Raw genomic sequence first — 16,880 nt, forward strand, 5'->3', positions numbered from 1 at the left:
ATCTTCCAAAATACCTCTGCCTTTATTGTTGAATGATATTTAGTTGCTTATAGAATTTTGGACAGTCATTTTTCACCAGCGTTGTGAAATATTATTTTACTTTTCTGATAACCATGTGCTACTTTTAACAAATTACTATTTGAAACATCAATTGATGCTTCTTGAAGTTGTTTTCTCTCTTTATAATTGCATTGGTGATTCTGTCTTTGTCTTTCATGTGTTATAGTTATTGACCTGACCAATGTGCTTTTACAAAAGGCCTCTTTTTTTTTCAGTTCAGGAAAATTTTCGTCCATTATTCTTCAAATATAACTTTATCCCGTTCTCTGCATTCTCCCCTCCCAAAAATCTTCCAAAATATATGCTAGAGCTTTTCATTTTTAGCGCCATGTGTTCTTAATTCACTTTCTTTTTATCCTCTATGCTGCCTTTTAGTTGCTATATTTATGCTGCACAAATTTACTATTTTTCACTCTATACATCGATTTTTCTGTTCTTTGGGCTTTTGAGTTGCAACGGCTATATTAATTTCCAGATTATCTTTTTCGTTCTGCCAAAGGTTTGCTATTTTTTCACTGTCAATATCTTATATTTCATGCTTTCTTGAAACATTTCAGACATGCTTATTTTAAATTCTCTTTGGTATGGTTCTATCCTCTTCAGTTCTTGGGAAGGCACATCTCCAAGCAACGTCTACTCTCCCAATTCTTTGTTTTATCATGTAACTTTGAACATTTTTATTAGTATTATTTCTTACCGTGAGCACCTTTCATTGGATTGTTTTTCCTTGGAGCCTCCTGTTTCTTGGTTGCTGCCTCCTTACAGAGTGGTTGGTGTTCCCCCGTGCTGGGAGCCAAGGGGTTCCTCCTGTGCCGGGTCTCTTTCATGTTAAGTTCTTACTTGGTGTCTCTCCACCATGGAGGATCATGAACTTAGACTTCACATGTATGCATGGTGCAGGAGCAGGGTTCAGATTTCTCGCGAACGGCTCTTTCTCTCCCGTCCACCAGAGGGGCAGGCCAACTTCCTTTGGCTTTCTCACTGGAGGTGCCTTTCATGGATCCCGTCTTCGGGCACACACACTGGCAGCAAAACTAGGTCCCCACGTCTGGTCTCACACCCAGAACTAGTTCCTGGTAGCAATCTGGCCTCAGCTTTCCCTCACATTCCTGACCTGGACTTTTCTTGGTTTTGAGCTGAAGTATATATTAAACACTTAGAAAAATTATATTCAGCATTTCTACATGCCAGAGGTTAAAGAGGTTTTTCTCTCTTCTGCAGCAGCTTAGTCCACTTTACTGACCTCAAAGACAAGAAGTTCGTCATCAACATCATCCCTAATGAGGTTTGCTTCATTTAATTAATATAAGGTGGAAAACTCCTGCCAGTGGCTATAAGTAAGCTACACATGACTTTTCCTTCCATTTGATTGTCTCTGCTGCTTTCTCGCTTTTGCATTCTGCCCACATCACCTCAACGGAGAGCCTTTTCTTTCGGTGGGGAGAATGATTTTCATTTTCAACGTGGGCTGGAAAGGATTCCCCACGGGGTCAAATACATTATCTTCCCTATTTAATATGCACATCTTTTCTGGGGGCAGCAGTGCAGAGTATTTAACCTTGAGTTCTTTCACATCTAGTATTGGGTAGATGACACTTTCACCTACATTATCTCATTTGACCCTCTTAAAATCCAGCATAGCTATTACTATCTTAATCGTGTATCTGGGAACACTGGGATTCAGGGGATAATTAACTTATCTAAGGTTAGTAACTAATGAAGCTTCCCTTCCTCCATCGTGAAGGAACCCTACCAGGAAACATGGGCCACTTGGAGGCCCTTTCCTCTCCTACTATGGTATCTTTAGGGCTGCTCTCCATCCAAGAACCTATACTTACAAACCCACTCAAAGAATCCCCTGTCTGATCTTGCCTTCGGTTTTGTGTTTCAGAAGCAACGCCAGAATTCTTTGGAGAAATTATGATAATGGATACAAAAATGATTCTGTGAAATGCATTCATTGCTCTCTGAAAAGATGTGTGCTGCAGTCCTAAGCTTCTTAAATTTATTATCTGAAATTTCGAATTTTGGCAGTCTGCTATAAAATTCTAGAAACTGGCTTCGTAGATTCAATATATTTACATGAAGATGTATCAGTTTGATAATTATGTATCATGAAATGTTACATATCTTAATCCCCAAACATTCAGTTGGTATACTGATGTAAAAGTCATAAAATTCTGAAACTTGCTTTGGCTCTAATCTTTATAATGAAAATTTAAAAAAAAAAAGCACTAATGTTCTGCACCTCAAGGCCCTCAGTTTACCCTCTCATCTTTGTTCCTCCTACCCCGGCAGTAAATGATCCCCTCAAATCACCCAATGATATGTGCTTTCTCCCTATCTTATTTACCTTTAGAATTAATGACAAAGGAGATTTGGGCAGTTTGGAGGGGTCAACTCTCCATTTCTTTTTGGTGCCTTCAAGGTGCCTGGTGAGACTACGCCTCTGTTTTCTCCTGCCTTACCTTCTACACAGAAAAGCACGTCACCCTCCCTGCATTTGTCCTGTGGCTTCAATATATGAAAACTGATCAAAAGTAGAAATCGCAGCTTTTCATAACATGTAGCAGCAGGGGTTTTATACTTAAAGGAGACAGAAGAAAAGAGAACAGAAACACACAAACTGACAGCTAAACCCACAGGGTCTAGAAAACTTCAAGGTTTCATCTCCAGAATCTTTTAAAAAGAGAAAGCCCACGCCTGAAGGTTTTCACCTCTGGGTATTAACGTACAAAGATATTCCTGACACCGCAGACGGGTCTGATGTTTCACAGTTATGGGCAGGTTTCCTCAAGTCGTGTTTTGCCTAATACTCTGTTCAATATCATCCTTTACATCGGTGATTTCAGCCAGTGCTGCACTTTAACATCTTCCAGATCTTGAAATAACTCATTGCTATAACTGAATGCTTGTGTCCAAATTCACTTACGAATTTATCCCATGTGATGGCATTTGGAGGTGGGGACCTTTGAGACATGATTGCGGCATGATGGTGAAGATCTCATGGATGGGATTAGTGCCCTTAAAAAAAGAAGCCCTGTAGAACTCCCTTGCCCCTTCCGAGAAAACACGGCGTCCATGAACCAGGAAGTAGGTTTTCACCAGATCCTCAGTAGACACCGAAACTGCTGGCACCTTGATCAGGCCTTTCCCAGCCTCCAAAACTGGGAGAGATAAATTTCTATCATTTATAAGCCACCCGGTCTATGGTATGTTTGTTATGGCAGCACGAATGGACTAAGACACTCATCCTGCTACTCTGGGGAATTCTAATCCTACCGCAGCTAAAACTTCACCTCACCTAAAACCACTGACTAGGTGGAGAAAGGAAATAGATGATGATCCTTAATTATTGCCTTGATACAGATGCTCAGTAACATCTACCCACTCAGTGTCCTGTAAAATGTTTTTAGGGTGGAAGGATATTTGAGAGCTATGTTTATTCTGGTTCATAAGGGTAAGTGTGTGTGTGTGTGTGTGTGTGTGTGTGTGTGTATGTGTGTGTATGTGTGTGTGTGTGTATTTTGCTGTACTTCCTAACACCTTCTGAAAACTCCTTTCATTTTGTCAGTTTCAGAATCTCTGCTCTCAAGAAAGGAAATTTGAGACACCTGATTTTTGTTCTGCACATATTGTCTTACTGTTAATCTCTGGTGCCTCTTGCTCTAAGTACTTACTAAAAACATCATGTAACATGTTTGGAAGAAGAATGTCAAAATCCGTACAGTATTGCTGAGAGAATAAAAAAAAAATTCTCCAGAGAAAACATCTGACATACACAAAAAATATCTTAAACCCCCATTCACAACAAGAAAAATAATCCCTTGAAAGAAAGCTAGGAAACCACTGAAAAATAAACAGTATTTTGGACGCTGCCCAAGACAAAGTGAATCATAGTGATTTATTGTAAAGGCATTTTATAGTTCTACATTCAAATGGAAGAAAGGACCAGGTGGGGAGTGTTTCTGATTTTTACAAATTAGCCAGGACATTCAGGAAGCAGTGGCTTATTCTGATTTTCTAGTTGCCTTTTTAAGTGTTTTTTAATGGATTCTCAATACTTTGCATGACTTCTGGCACTCCCATCCAGAGAGGATACACAGCATATAGGGAAGAATTCAAGCACCATATGGATAAATATCTGGCTTCAGGTCAGTGAGTCAGTGGCAGGGCCAGATCCTAAGTCTACAAACTTTAAATTATCATGGTTTGATTGATTTCCAACCAGAGAGTTGAGCTTTGCGATTTCCAGAGACAGACTAATCGATGCGCTAACCAATACCTCAATAATTAATCATGAAATAATTATTAAGGGAGCACTTTTATTTTGCACTGTTTGGGAGCAAGTGGGAGTAACCTTGATCTGTCTTTGTATAGCTAGTGCTAATCTGATTGGGAAGATGCACTGTTTAGTATGTATTAGACACTAAGCAATAAGCAAGCTGTGAAAGTCAGTGTTATCAGCATAATTAATGTTTTACAGGTGTAACTTTCTTTCAGGTTCTCAGATGTGGAAGATCTGGGAAAACAAACTAGTTAGGAAGGCTTCCAGCACAAATGAGATTAAATGAGCCAGTGGGAAGTGCATATGCCTTATTGGCAAAGAACAAGTAAGAGACGCTATGGCAAGATTTATGGCATGTGGCAGCAAAACACAGGGAAGAGAGGCCTACTTAGGGGAAGCAAGACGGGTGGAGAAGTGTAGGGCCATCCTACACCTCCATCTTCACAGACCGCACAAATGTCCACACATCCTAAACTTCAGCCACTTTTGACCACATGCCATTAACTGTATCCATGTATTTATTTATCTTTTCATTGAGTCGCCCAAGGAATGTTTATGGAATGCTCACCTTATGCTAATATTGTACCAGTCACTTGAGGATCCAAGGATGAGTAGGGGATCATTATAACACGTTGGTTACAAACATGGTTTTGTAGTCAAATAGACTTGGTTAAGGTCTGGCTCTGCTAACGATAACCTGAACAACTTATTTACCCTCTCAAACAATTTGTTGTGTTGTCACCAAATAAGAATACCCATGGGGTTGTTATAGTCAGTATGCTTCTGCCTAGCCTTCATTCTTTCTTATCAATTTCCTTTATAGACTCTGGACCAAGAAGCTGACATAGAAGCTCCTGAATTTCCCTCTTCCCCAAAATCTACTGAAATGTGCACCTAAGGTGGAACAGTTCCCTCTGAGAGAAATCCAGAAAACAGTTGAGGGGTCCTTACACATCAGGCAAATGAAAAAATACCATATGAAACTAGTATGGCTGAGACACATCCTTGCCGTCAACTGCATCCGTGGCACAGCGCTACACAGTCGGAAGAGAAGTCTAAACCTCAGCTTCTCTCTGAGGCACAAAGGGTTTGTACTGCACATCAATTGCCCCAACTTTTAAGGCTCTCATCCAAGAGATGGACCCCCTGGACACCTAGCTCCGAAGCCAATGGGGCTTGTGTTTAGGAGTCCCACAGGACTATAGCAAACAAGGAAGCAGTTCTTAATGAGTGCATGAGCACTCACTGTAGCTATCCTCCCAGAGCTTAGTACAGAGGAAAGAGGCAGAAAAGCCCATCTCCCCAGTCTTTTCCTAGAGGAGTTTTCACCCATTACAAGATACCACCCAAGGTTGATTTTCTAATTAGCACTCACGTGTCTGCTGGCTAACATCCTCCCTGGATCCCAACATTGCTGGTGGGTACTTCCCCCACCGTCTCCCTCTGGCTCATTCCAATAATATAACCAGATCACCAGCCACTCTCTAGAATGAGCTTGTCTACACATCTGATATGCCAGCTTTTGCAGATGCCACTGAGGGACAGGCCCCTGGAATGCCTAGCTCTCTGATAGCCAAATGGGGCATGCATTCATGAGTTCCCTAGGACTAGAGCAAACAAAGAAACAGTTATTAATGAGTGCACATGCAAGCACTTGCCATAGCTATTTTCCCAGGACTCAGAGCAGAAAAAGTGGGCAAAAACACTTGCCTTTCTATTCCTTGTGGGAAGGAATTTAATGGCATACCTTCCCAGCTGCTGCCTGAAGTTCTGGCTTCTAATCAGCCTGCATCTTGGTGCTGACTGTGATCCTCCATTTTGGGGTACTGGTGGGTCATGGTACACCCTAGGAACTGGGAGCTGGTAAAACAGCAGCTTGGACAATCACAAAGACTTGAGAGGCAACAAAACTCAGGCTGGGCTGGTTGACAAGATTCATCTCCTACGCGAGACCTCTCTGTCAAGACTGAGAGGTGGCTGTTGTATTTAATGTATAAAAACCAATACAGAGATAAAGAAAAATAAAGAACGTTCCAAGCAAAAGAAAAAAGGAAGCCTCCAGAAATTGATCTTAACAAAAGGGAGGTAAGTGATTTACTTGATAGAGACTGTTCAAGAGAACAGTCATAAAGACGCTGATTGAGGTCAGAAGGACAATGCATGAACAAAGCAAGAATTTCAACAAAGAGATAAAAACATAAAAAAGTACAAAATAGAAACCATAGTGCAGAAGAATATAATGACTGAACTGAAAAATCCACTCAAGTGGTTCAAATACTGACTATCAGATCAAATGAAAGAAAGAATGCATCCAATTAGAGAAAAAAAAAGAATGAAAACAGGAAGATAGCCTAAGGGACTTATGGGACCATCAGGGAGACCAAAATACATATTATAGGGGTCCCAGAAGTAGAAGAGAGATATTATTATTCAAAATATTTTTTAAAAAAGTAAAGTGTGAAAAATTCTCTAACCTGATGGAAAAAAAAATCCAGACCCAGAAAGTATGAAACAAGAGGAACCAAAAACACATACAGACACACATTATAATTAGTCGAAAGTTAAAGATTAAGAGATCATCTTAAAAGAAGCAAGAGGAAAGCAATGTGGTATGTATAAAAGAACCTTATACTATCAGCAGATTTTTCAGAAGAAACTTTTTAGGCTGGAAGTACTTTAAGTACTTCAAAGTACTAAAAGAAAAAACTGCCAACCAGGATCCTCTATCTGGAAAACGTGCCCTTCAGAATTGAAGGAGACATAGAATTTCTCAAACAAAAGCTCAAGGATTTCACCACCACCAGATTGGTCTTATAAGAAATGTGAAAGAGAGTTCTTCAGGCTAAAAGAAAAGATGCTAATTAGTAACATGAGAACATATGAAAGTATTTAACTCACTGGTAAAGATAAATATATAGTTAAAATCAAAATATTCTAACATTTTTATGGTGGTAGGAAAATCACTTATAACTCTAGTATAAAGGTTAAGAGACAAAGGTATTATAAATAAGTATGACTACAATAATCTGCTAATAGATCCACAATATAAAAATATGTAAATTGTGGGGCCCCTGGGTGGCTCAGTTGGTTAAGCATCTGACTCTTGATTTTGGCTCAGGTCATGATCTTGCAGTTCGTGAGATCAAGCCCCATCAGGCTCTGCTCTAACAGCGCAGAGCCTGTTTGGGATTCCTGCTTTTTCTCTCTCTCGACCCCTTCCCTGCTCACACACGCTCTCCCCCCACCATCTCTCTCAATATAAATTTTTAAAATGTGTAAACTGTAACATCAAAAAACAAAACATACAATGTGGAAGGTAATGTAAACACGAAGAACTTTGTATGTATTCAGAGTTGTCATTAGCTTAAAATAGATGGTTATAACTAGAAGGTGTTTTATGTAAACCTACTAGGAATCAAAAGTAAAAACTTACCGTAGACACACAAGAGATAAAAAGAAAGGAATCTATGCATACCAATACAGAAAACCACCAATGTTCTGTATTGAGAAGAGAATGAGAGAGGAAGAAAGGGACAAATGAATTACATAACAGTCAAAAAACATTTAACAAAGTAGCAATAGTAACTCCATATCTATAAATAATTACTCTAAATGTAAATATATTAAATTCTCCAAAGACAGTCATTATATAATGAAAAAGTTCATATATGTGTATGTATATATTTACAAATGTCATCTTCTCTTGATATATATATCTTGACATATATCTTGATATATATATATATATATATATATATATATATATATATATACGTATATATATAAGAAGATGACATTTGTAAATAGTTACACATCCAAGAGTGAGGCACCTAAAAATATAAAACAAATACTGGCTGACCTGAAGGGAGAAATAGACAGCAATACAATAAAATTAGGGAAATTTAATATCCCACTTTCATCACTGGATAGATCATCCAGATAGAAAGTCAGTAAGAAAACATTGGACTTAAACCACGTGTTAGACTATATGGACCTGACAGATATATATAGAAATATTCTACGTGGGGGAAAGCTATAAAGCTTGCCTCCAATGAGTCAATGGTTACTTAATGAGCATCTACTATATTCCAGGTGTTGTACAATTAGACAGTGGCATATGTCATCCTCCTTCTCCGCCCCCTCACCTACCAACACTTAGTGAATAGATTCTATGCATGACACACTTCTAAAATATTCCATTTTGGAGGATGATGGGACTGTTCTATATATTGATTGTGTTGGCTGTTATGGTTGACCAGACTGGGGTGGATAGAGAGAGGCTAGCCATGTAAGGCCTGTGCTGACCAGTGCCTCCAGTTCCCCTTGAATAAATGGAGGCATCCAGGAGCACACTCCTGTCATTTGCATCCTGATGACTTGGCCTTTGGAGCTTCTCCAGTGACTTACTTGAGTTGTCTGGAAATCATAACAGTCTCCTCTCATCTTCATGAAGACTCAAATTTGGAAACAACAGATAACTTAAAAATGTGTCCAGAAGAAGAAGAAGAAGAAGAAGGAGGAGGAGGAGAATATTCTGTGTAATAGCAACAGAATACACATTCTGTTCAAAGGTACATAGAACATTCTCTGGGAAAGATCATATGTTACATTATAAAACAAGTGTTAATAAATTAAAGAACACTACAATCATTTCAATAACCTTTTCTGCCCACAATGGTATGAAAGTGGAAATAAGTAACAGGTGGAAAACTAGAAAATTCACAAGTATGTGGAGGTGAAACCACATGCTTTTGAATAATTGAAGAGTCAAAAAGAAATTAAAATTTGAAATAAAAAATATCTTGAGCAAAGGAAAATGGAAACAGAGAATAATAAAATGTATAGAATGGAGCAAAAGCAATTCTAAGAGGAAAGTTTATAGCAATAAACACTTATGTTAGGGAAAAAAAAGAAATATCTCAAGTAAACAACCTAATATTATATCTCAAGTGATTAGAAAAAGAGGAACAAACTGTTACCAAGTTAGTAGAAATGAAAATGGTCACAGTGGAAATAAATGAACTGGAGACTAAAAAGGCAATAGAAAAGATAAACAAAACTAAAATCTGGTTTTCCTAAAGATAAAAAAAAAAGCTGACAAATTTTTAGCTAGACTAACAAAAAAGAGAAGACTCAAATATATAAAATCAGAAATAAAAGTAAGACATTATAACTGATAGCACAGAAATGCTAAGAATCATAAGAAACTATTAGGAACAACTCATATCAACAAATTAGATAGCCTAGAAGAAATGGATAAATTCCTAGAAACATATAACCTACCAATCATGAGGAAACAGGAGATCCAAACAGATTAATTACTAGTAAGGAGGTTGAATCAGTAATCAAATATTTTCCAATAACTACAAAAAAGCCCAGTACCAGACGGCTTACTGGTATATCAAACATTTAAGGAATATTTAATACCAATTCTTCTCAAACTCTTCTAAAAATTAGAAGAGGAGAGAATACTTACAGACTCATTTTATGAGGCCAGCATTACCCTGACACCGAAGCCAGACTAGGACACTACAAGAAAACAAAATTATAGGCCAGTATCTCTGATAAACATAGATGCAAAATCTTCAACAAATATTAGCAAAGTGAACTCAACAATAAATTTAAGGAAAGAATCATACACCATGATCAAGTGGGATTTATTCCAGGAATATAAGGATGGCTCAGCATCCATAAATATGTCAATGTGTTAAACTACATTACCAAAATAAAGCATAAAAATTATATGGTCACCTCAATAGATACAGTAAAAGCATTGGACAAAATTTAACATCTTTCTATGATCAAAACTCTCAACAAGTTATTTACAGAAGAAATGTACTTCAACATTATGAAACGTATCTATGACAATCCCAGAGCCAATATCGTACCTAACAGCGAACAGCTGAAAGTTTTCGTTTTAATCAGAAACAGGACAAACCCTAAAGATTTCACCAAAAAAAAAAAAAAAACCTGTTGGAAAAAATAAGTGAATTTCTAAAGTTGCAGGATACAAAACCGACATTTTCTATACATTAACAATGAACTATTAGAAAGAAAAATGAAGAAAACAATTCTATTTACAACAGCATCAAGAACAAAATGTTTAGGAATCAATTTCACCAAAGAAGTGAAAGATCTAGACCCTGAAAACTATGGAACACTGGTAAAAGAACCTGAAGACGACAAAAGTAAACAGAGGTATTTGATGTTCATGGATTTGGAGAATTAGTATTGCTAAGATGTCCATTCTCCTCAACGTAACCTTCAGATTCAACACAATCCCTGTCAAAATTCCAACTGAATATTTCACAGAAACAGAGAAGACAATCCTAATATTTGTACGGTGCTACAAATAACCTTGAATAGTCAAAGCAATCTTATGAAAGACGAACAAACCTGGAGGCATCACACTGATTTCAAACATTACAAAACTCTAGTAATCAAAAACAGTACGGTCTTGGCATTAAAACAGACACATACGTCCATGGAACAGAACACATACGACCATGGAACACATACGCCCATGGTCAATTCATATTGGACAAAGGAAACAACAATGTATAATGAGGAAGTGATAGGGTCTTTAATAAGTGGTAATGGAAAACTGGATATCCACATGGAGAATGAAGACCCCTATTTTACACCACACACAAAAGCCACCTCAATGTGGATTAAAAACTTGAACACAAGACATGAAACCATACAACTCCTTGAAGACAACATTAGGGTAAGTTCTTTGACATTGGTCTTGGCAATAATTCTTTGATTTCATACCTAGCAAAGGCAATAGAAGCAAAAATAAACAAGTGGGACTATATCAAACAAAAAACTTCTGCAAAGCAAAGGCAACTAACAAAATAAAAAATGCAGACTATGAAGTGGGAGAAAATATTTTCAAATTTAATAAGGTGTTAATACCCAAACTACAGAAGGAAAAAAAATACACTCAATGGCAAAAAAATCAAATAATTCAATTAACAGTTTTCCAAAGACATACAAAAGGCAAACAGGTACATGAAAATGTACTCAATATCACTCGTCATCAGAGAAATGCAAATCAAAGCCACAAGAGATATCACTTCACACCTGTCACAATGTCTATTATCAAAAATGTCAGAAAGGATATGGAGCAAAGGGAACCTAGGTACACTATTTTATGTAAACAATGTAAATTGGTACAACCACTATGACAAATTTTTTAGTCACTAACTCGGGAAATTAAAAATAGAACTACCATATGGTCCAGCAATCCCACTTCTGGGTATATACTTTTAAAAAGGAAGTCACTGTCTTGAAGAGATATATGCACTCCCATGTTCATTGCAGCAATATTTACAATAGCCAAGACACGGAAACCCTAAAGTGCCTGTCAATGGCTCAACGCAAAAAGAAAATGTTATCTATCTATCTATCCATCCATCCATCCACACATACACACACACGGAGTTGGATATTATTCAGCCTTTAAAAAGAAGGAAACAATGCCATTTGCAAGAACCTGGATGGTTCTAGAGGGCATTATGCTAAGTGAAATAAGCAGAAAGAGAAAGACAAATACTGCATCGGACCATTTATGTGTAGAATCTAAGAACAAACACAGAGCTCCTAGTAACGGAGCATAGAAAGGTGGTTGCCAGAGTCTGGGGGGGAGGGGCGCGGGGGAAATAGAAAGAGGTCAGGAAACATTACAAACTGTCAGTTATAAGATGGATAAGGTCTGAGTAATGTGTAACATGATGACTATGGTTAATAATACTGGGTTGTATCATTAAAATGTGCGGAGAGAGTAGCACCTAAGTGTTTTTTTTTTTTTTTTACCAGAAACAGAAAATAGAAGAGTAGAAGGTAAATATGAGGTGATTGACATGTTAATCCACTCAACGGTGGGAGCCCTTTCACAATGTATATGTATATCAAATCATTGTGTGGTACACTTTAAATACATTACAATTTTTTTGTCAATTAAGCCTCAATAAAGCTGAAAAGAATTTTCTTTACAGAAATATTCCTCCCTCTTCTATGAGTGTTAGGATGTTTTTTTCACGTAGTAATTGTTTGATGTGAATCTTCTACAGGGCAGCACCTGGTACATACTGTCCTAAATTCCCCAGGACTTCCCCGATTCCCAACCACAACTTTGTTGTTGAACTTTTTCTTGGATTCTGTGAATTACTCCACGCCCTCCCCCACCCCGATCCCCCATTTGCTTTTGGTATTTAACTCAGCCAGCATCACATTCTGTGGCTAATGCATGTTGATGAGGTCTATGAAGATGAAATGAGATATGCCACCCAAGGCATTTAGCACAATGAGTAGCATGCGAGTGTTTAGTAATGTTCACCACACTTATAATTGCATTAAAATAGTCGCATCCTCTGCTCCTACTGTTTTGTCTGTTCAGTGAGTGATACAGGATGGTAAATGGAGACATGGAGTGATCAAGTGCTAATCAAGTAGGGGATGCTCTGGGCGCACAGAGGGAAAGGGACTTAACACAGGAGAAGGACTCAGGGAACACATCATGGAGAAGAGACACCTAAGAGACACCTATATTTCAACCGAAGTCGAAATATAGAGGATGAACCAGAGAGGGAGCCAGGCAGGAAGGAGTACTGGGGTAGCCAGGGGTCAGTAGGAGTTCTTTGAAGCAAGGGAACAATGTATACAAAGATCCCGAGGGAAACAAAGTGAAGTATTTTTATGGAACTGAAACACATTGGTCTGGATAATGCTGGAGAAGTAACAAGAGAACACGCAGAGCTTCATAAACCAGGTTAAGTTTCCACTCTGTCCTAAGAGCAAGGAAGAATTGTTGAAGTATTTAAAGCATGAAAATGACATGATCATGGTCATAAGCTTTAGAAACATCTTCCTTTTCTTTTTTTAAATTCTTTAATGGTTTATTTATATTTTAGAGAGAGAAAGAGAGTGCACTCGAGAGGGGAGGGGAAGAGAGACCCAGACAGAACCTGAAGCAGGCTCCAGGCTCCAAGCTGCAAGCTGTTGGCACAGAGCCCAATGCAGGACTTGAAGTCATGCGCAGTGAGATCATGACCTGAGCTGAAGTAGGGCACCTAACTGACTGAGGCACCCAGTGCTTAGAAACATCTTCCTTTTTTTCTTTTTAATTTTTTTTAATGTTTACTTATTTTTGAGAAACAGAGAGACAGCATAAGAGGGGGACAGGCAGAGAGAGAAAGAGAGAGAGGGAGACACAGAATCCAAAGCAGGCTCCAGGCTCTGAGCTGTCAGCACAGAGCCTGGCACGGGGCTCGAACTCACGGAGTGTGAGATCATGACCTGAGCTGAAGTCAGCCGCCTAACCGACTGAGCCACCCAGGAGCCCCTGGAAACATCTTTCTGATGTGGAAGAAATAAAGCTCGGATTAGACCTGCCAAAATCAGCCATAACACTGGCTGCACAGATCTCTGATACACACACTGACATCCATATATAGAAAGAGACAGACTAGGTATTCAAACAACGAATTCAAATTCAAAAAGAATTTGCTCAGCATTAATAGGCTGAAATTAATCACAGGAAAAATCAGTTTTTTTTTTTTTTTTTATAACTTGAGTGGAAAAATACAATCTTCTACAACAAATGTTAGAAAAGAAATAGCTAGACTCTTTAACATATAGGTTCCCATTCCACAAAGGTAACAGCCAGGGGAAGATGCTATATTATCTGTAATCTTTAGAATTTGGCCCCCCTTGGCTGGCCTCTGGCAGCACTTCCGACTCGTGCTCTCCTGGTGGCAGGAATGTGAACATCCCTTAACTTCTCTCTTCATTGCTCCAAGAAGAGCAATGTCAACACGGCATTATCAACTCTTCATATACTTATGCCCACAACATTACTTCCCCCTTTGAGGCCTCATGTCTTAGACAGTTGTAACTTACTGCTTCAAGACCAGGGTGAGTCAAAGTGTAAGGAAGGCCCTCTTCGATTCCACGTTTGCTACTGTACAGAGAATCAACGGAAGGCAGGCAAAACTGAGGGACGGGGACCCCAGTTTCGAGATGATGGTAATCTGAATTTGAAGAGCGGGAATAGAATGGATTTGAGAAACACTAGGAATGGAGTCAGCAGAACATGGTGGTTTATCGGGAAAGGGTACGAGGAAAAACTGAGGAAGAGTGAAACCAGGGACGACACCCAGGTGTCTGTCTCGGGTGACTGTGGGCGATGCTGACATTTTATGGAAAGAAACACAGGTAGACGAACAGACATAGTGGAGGATGGAATCCTGTCTCAACGTGCCGCACGTGAATGCCCGTTACCATGTGCCAAATGCTCCCCTTTCTCTCTCTGTAGAGCCCTCCCCTGCTTCATGATGCAGGAGTGGCCACATGGACCTTACAGGCATAAAGTTCAAGACTCAGATGTCTTCCCAGCAAGTCTGGATCCCAGAAAGAAAACGATACAGAACCACAGCTTATGCAAGATGAATGCGTAGTGTGGGTAAAAAATAGCTTTTGTTTAAAAAAAAAAATTTGAAAGCCATTGAGGTCATTTGTTTCCTTATGATAACCTAGTCTGTACTTATTGTTACACCGTCTCAGTGGCCTTTGCGTATAGAGCACCCACTCTGAGAAAGGACATCAGGGTAGAAGATGCAGATCTAGGAAACTTCAGTAGTTAGAGAGTGATCACATTCACTAGAGACACTGAGCTTTGCTAGAGAGATTACATTTAGAGCAGTAAGAGCGTATAAGGGAAAAGATAGGACCAAGGAATTTGGTGCATACGTAACTGAAGAGCCCAAAGGCGAAACCACAGGACAAGGAGACCATCCAGAAACTAGCAAGAGCAGAAAGCCACTACCACTTTTTGGCTTAGAAAGACCAAGAGAGTTCATTGCCAGTGTCCCTGGCAGAAGCTGGAACCATGGTGGGCAAGAACTGAAGGCGACAGAGCTGCTATGGGAGATGCCACCACCACAGAGACACCAGAGAGGAGAATGAAGACCTGATTCTCCCTTCTTCAAATCCTCCAGACTCCCCCAAGTGCTTCCCAGACTGCCTGTAGAAGCCAGCCTCTCTCTGATACAAAAACCACCTGGATTTCAGACTAAGTCTTCCCTCTGCCGTTGTGCAGCAGCAACCTGACTCCCCTTGAAAAATGAGATTTACCAGAGCCAGTAAAGCAACCTCCCAACTGTCTACTGGTTCAAGAGCATGAGGAGCCCGAGTAGCCAAGTAACAGTCCTAATTCCAATTTACTGGTAGCGCTGTTGTTGTTCCTTGGAGAAACATTCCTCACTTGGTTGCAGGAATAGAAAGCGAAAATTCAGACTGTGCTATGAGGTATAATAGTAAGAGTGGCCATGACCAGTTCCACTGCTTAGATCCAGGACCTATATATTGTGACTGTGGGAGAAACAGCATCATACACTGGTTACTGGCTCAAGGCATAGACTGGAGCCACAAGTGAGTTTTCACTGGCTCTGGGTTGATATAACCCTTAGGGACATAAACTATCACTGTCACGTTTAGTGTGTAGGCACAGAAAGATCTAGGTTTAGGTACCAATTCTGCCACATACTGAGATCTCACACACCTTACGCAACTCTTCTGAGATGTATTTTACTCATGTGTTAACTGAGAATTTATAAATGCCAACAGGATATTGCTTGGATAAATACACGGAAGGTGAAAATATCCAGGAAAATAACAAGTCATGAAGTAGAGAGAATGACTTCAAGCCAGGTGCTCAGTGAACAAATGACAGGATGGCAGTGAGAAGAGGTGGAGGAAAGTATAGGAAAAGGGCATGAGACTCAGAGAATCAGGGACATTTCTTCTGTGTCTTTCCTAATGTTTTCAGTTGGAATGCCTTAGCCTGCAGCCTCCTTCATATATAGAAATCCTGTTCCTCTTTCAAAGATCAGCTATGAAGTTCTGCTCAATGAAGTTCTCCATGAAGTTCTGCTCAATGGGAAACACCACGAACAACTCAAACCGTATTTATTGAGGACTTGCCATGAGCAGAATCCTGTGCTAAAAAATATAATGAGGCCAAGCTATCAAGTGACAAGAAGACACAGAGGAAACTTAAGTGCCTAGTGCTTGCTAAGTGACAGAAGTCAGCCTGAAAAGGCTACGTACTGTACAATTCCAACTACGTGACTTTCTGGAAAAGGCAAAACCGTGGCAACAGCGAAAATGTGGTTTCCAGGGATTAGGAAGGGAAGAAGGGGTGACAAGGTGGAGCACAGAGAATTTTTAAGCCATGAAACTATTCTGTATAATAATACAAAGGTGGATACATGCCCTTACACATTTATCAAGATCTATAGAACTGCGCAAAGGGTAAACCTTAATATAAACGATTGGTCTTCATTAATAATAATGTCCCTGTGTTGGCTCATCAGTTGTAACAAGAGGCTGACACCAATGCAAGGTGTTAACAATAGGAGAAAGTGGTGATGGGGGAAGGGTACATTGCAGTTCTCTGAACTTTCTGCTAAATTTTCCTATCAGCCTGAACCTTCTCTAAAAAACCGAGTCCATTAATTCAAAAAGTATA

The sequence above is a fragment of the Prionailurus viverrinus genome, chromosome A1 (genome assembly GCF_022837055.1).
Source record: "Prionailurus viverrinus isolate Anna chromosome A1, UM_Priviv_1.0, whole genome shotgun sequence".
In the NCBI taxonomy this organism is placed as follows: Eukaryota; Metazoa; Chordata; class Mammalia; order Carnivora; family Felidae; genus Prionailurus; species Prionailurus viverrinus.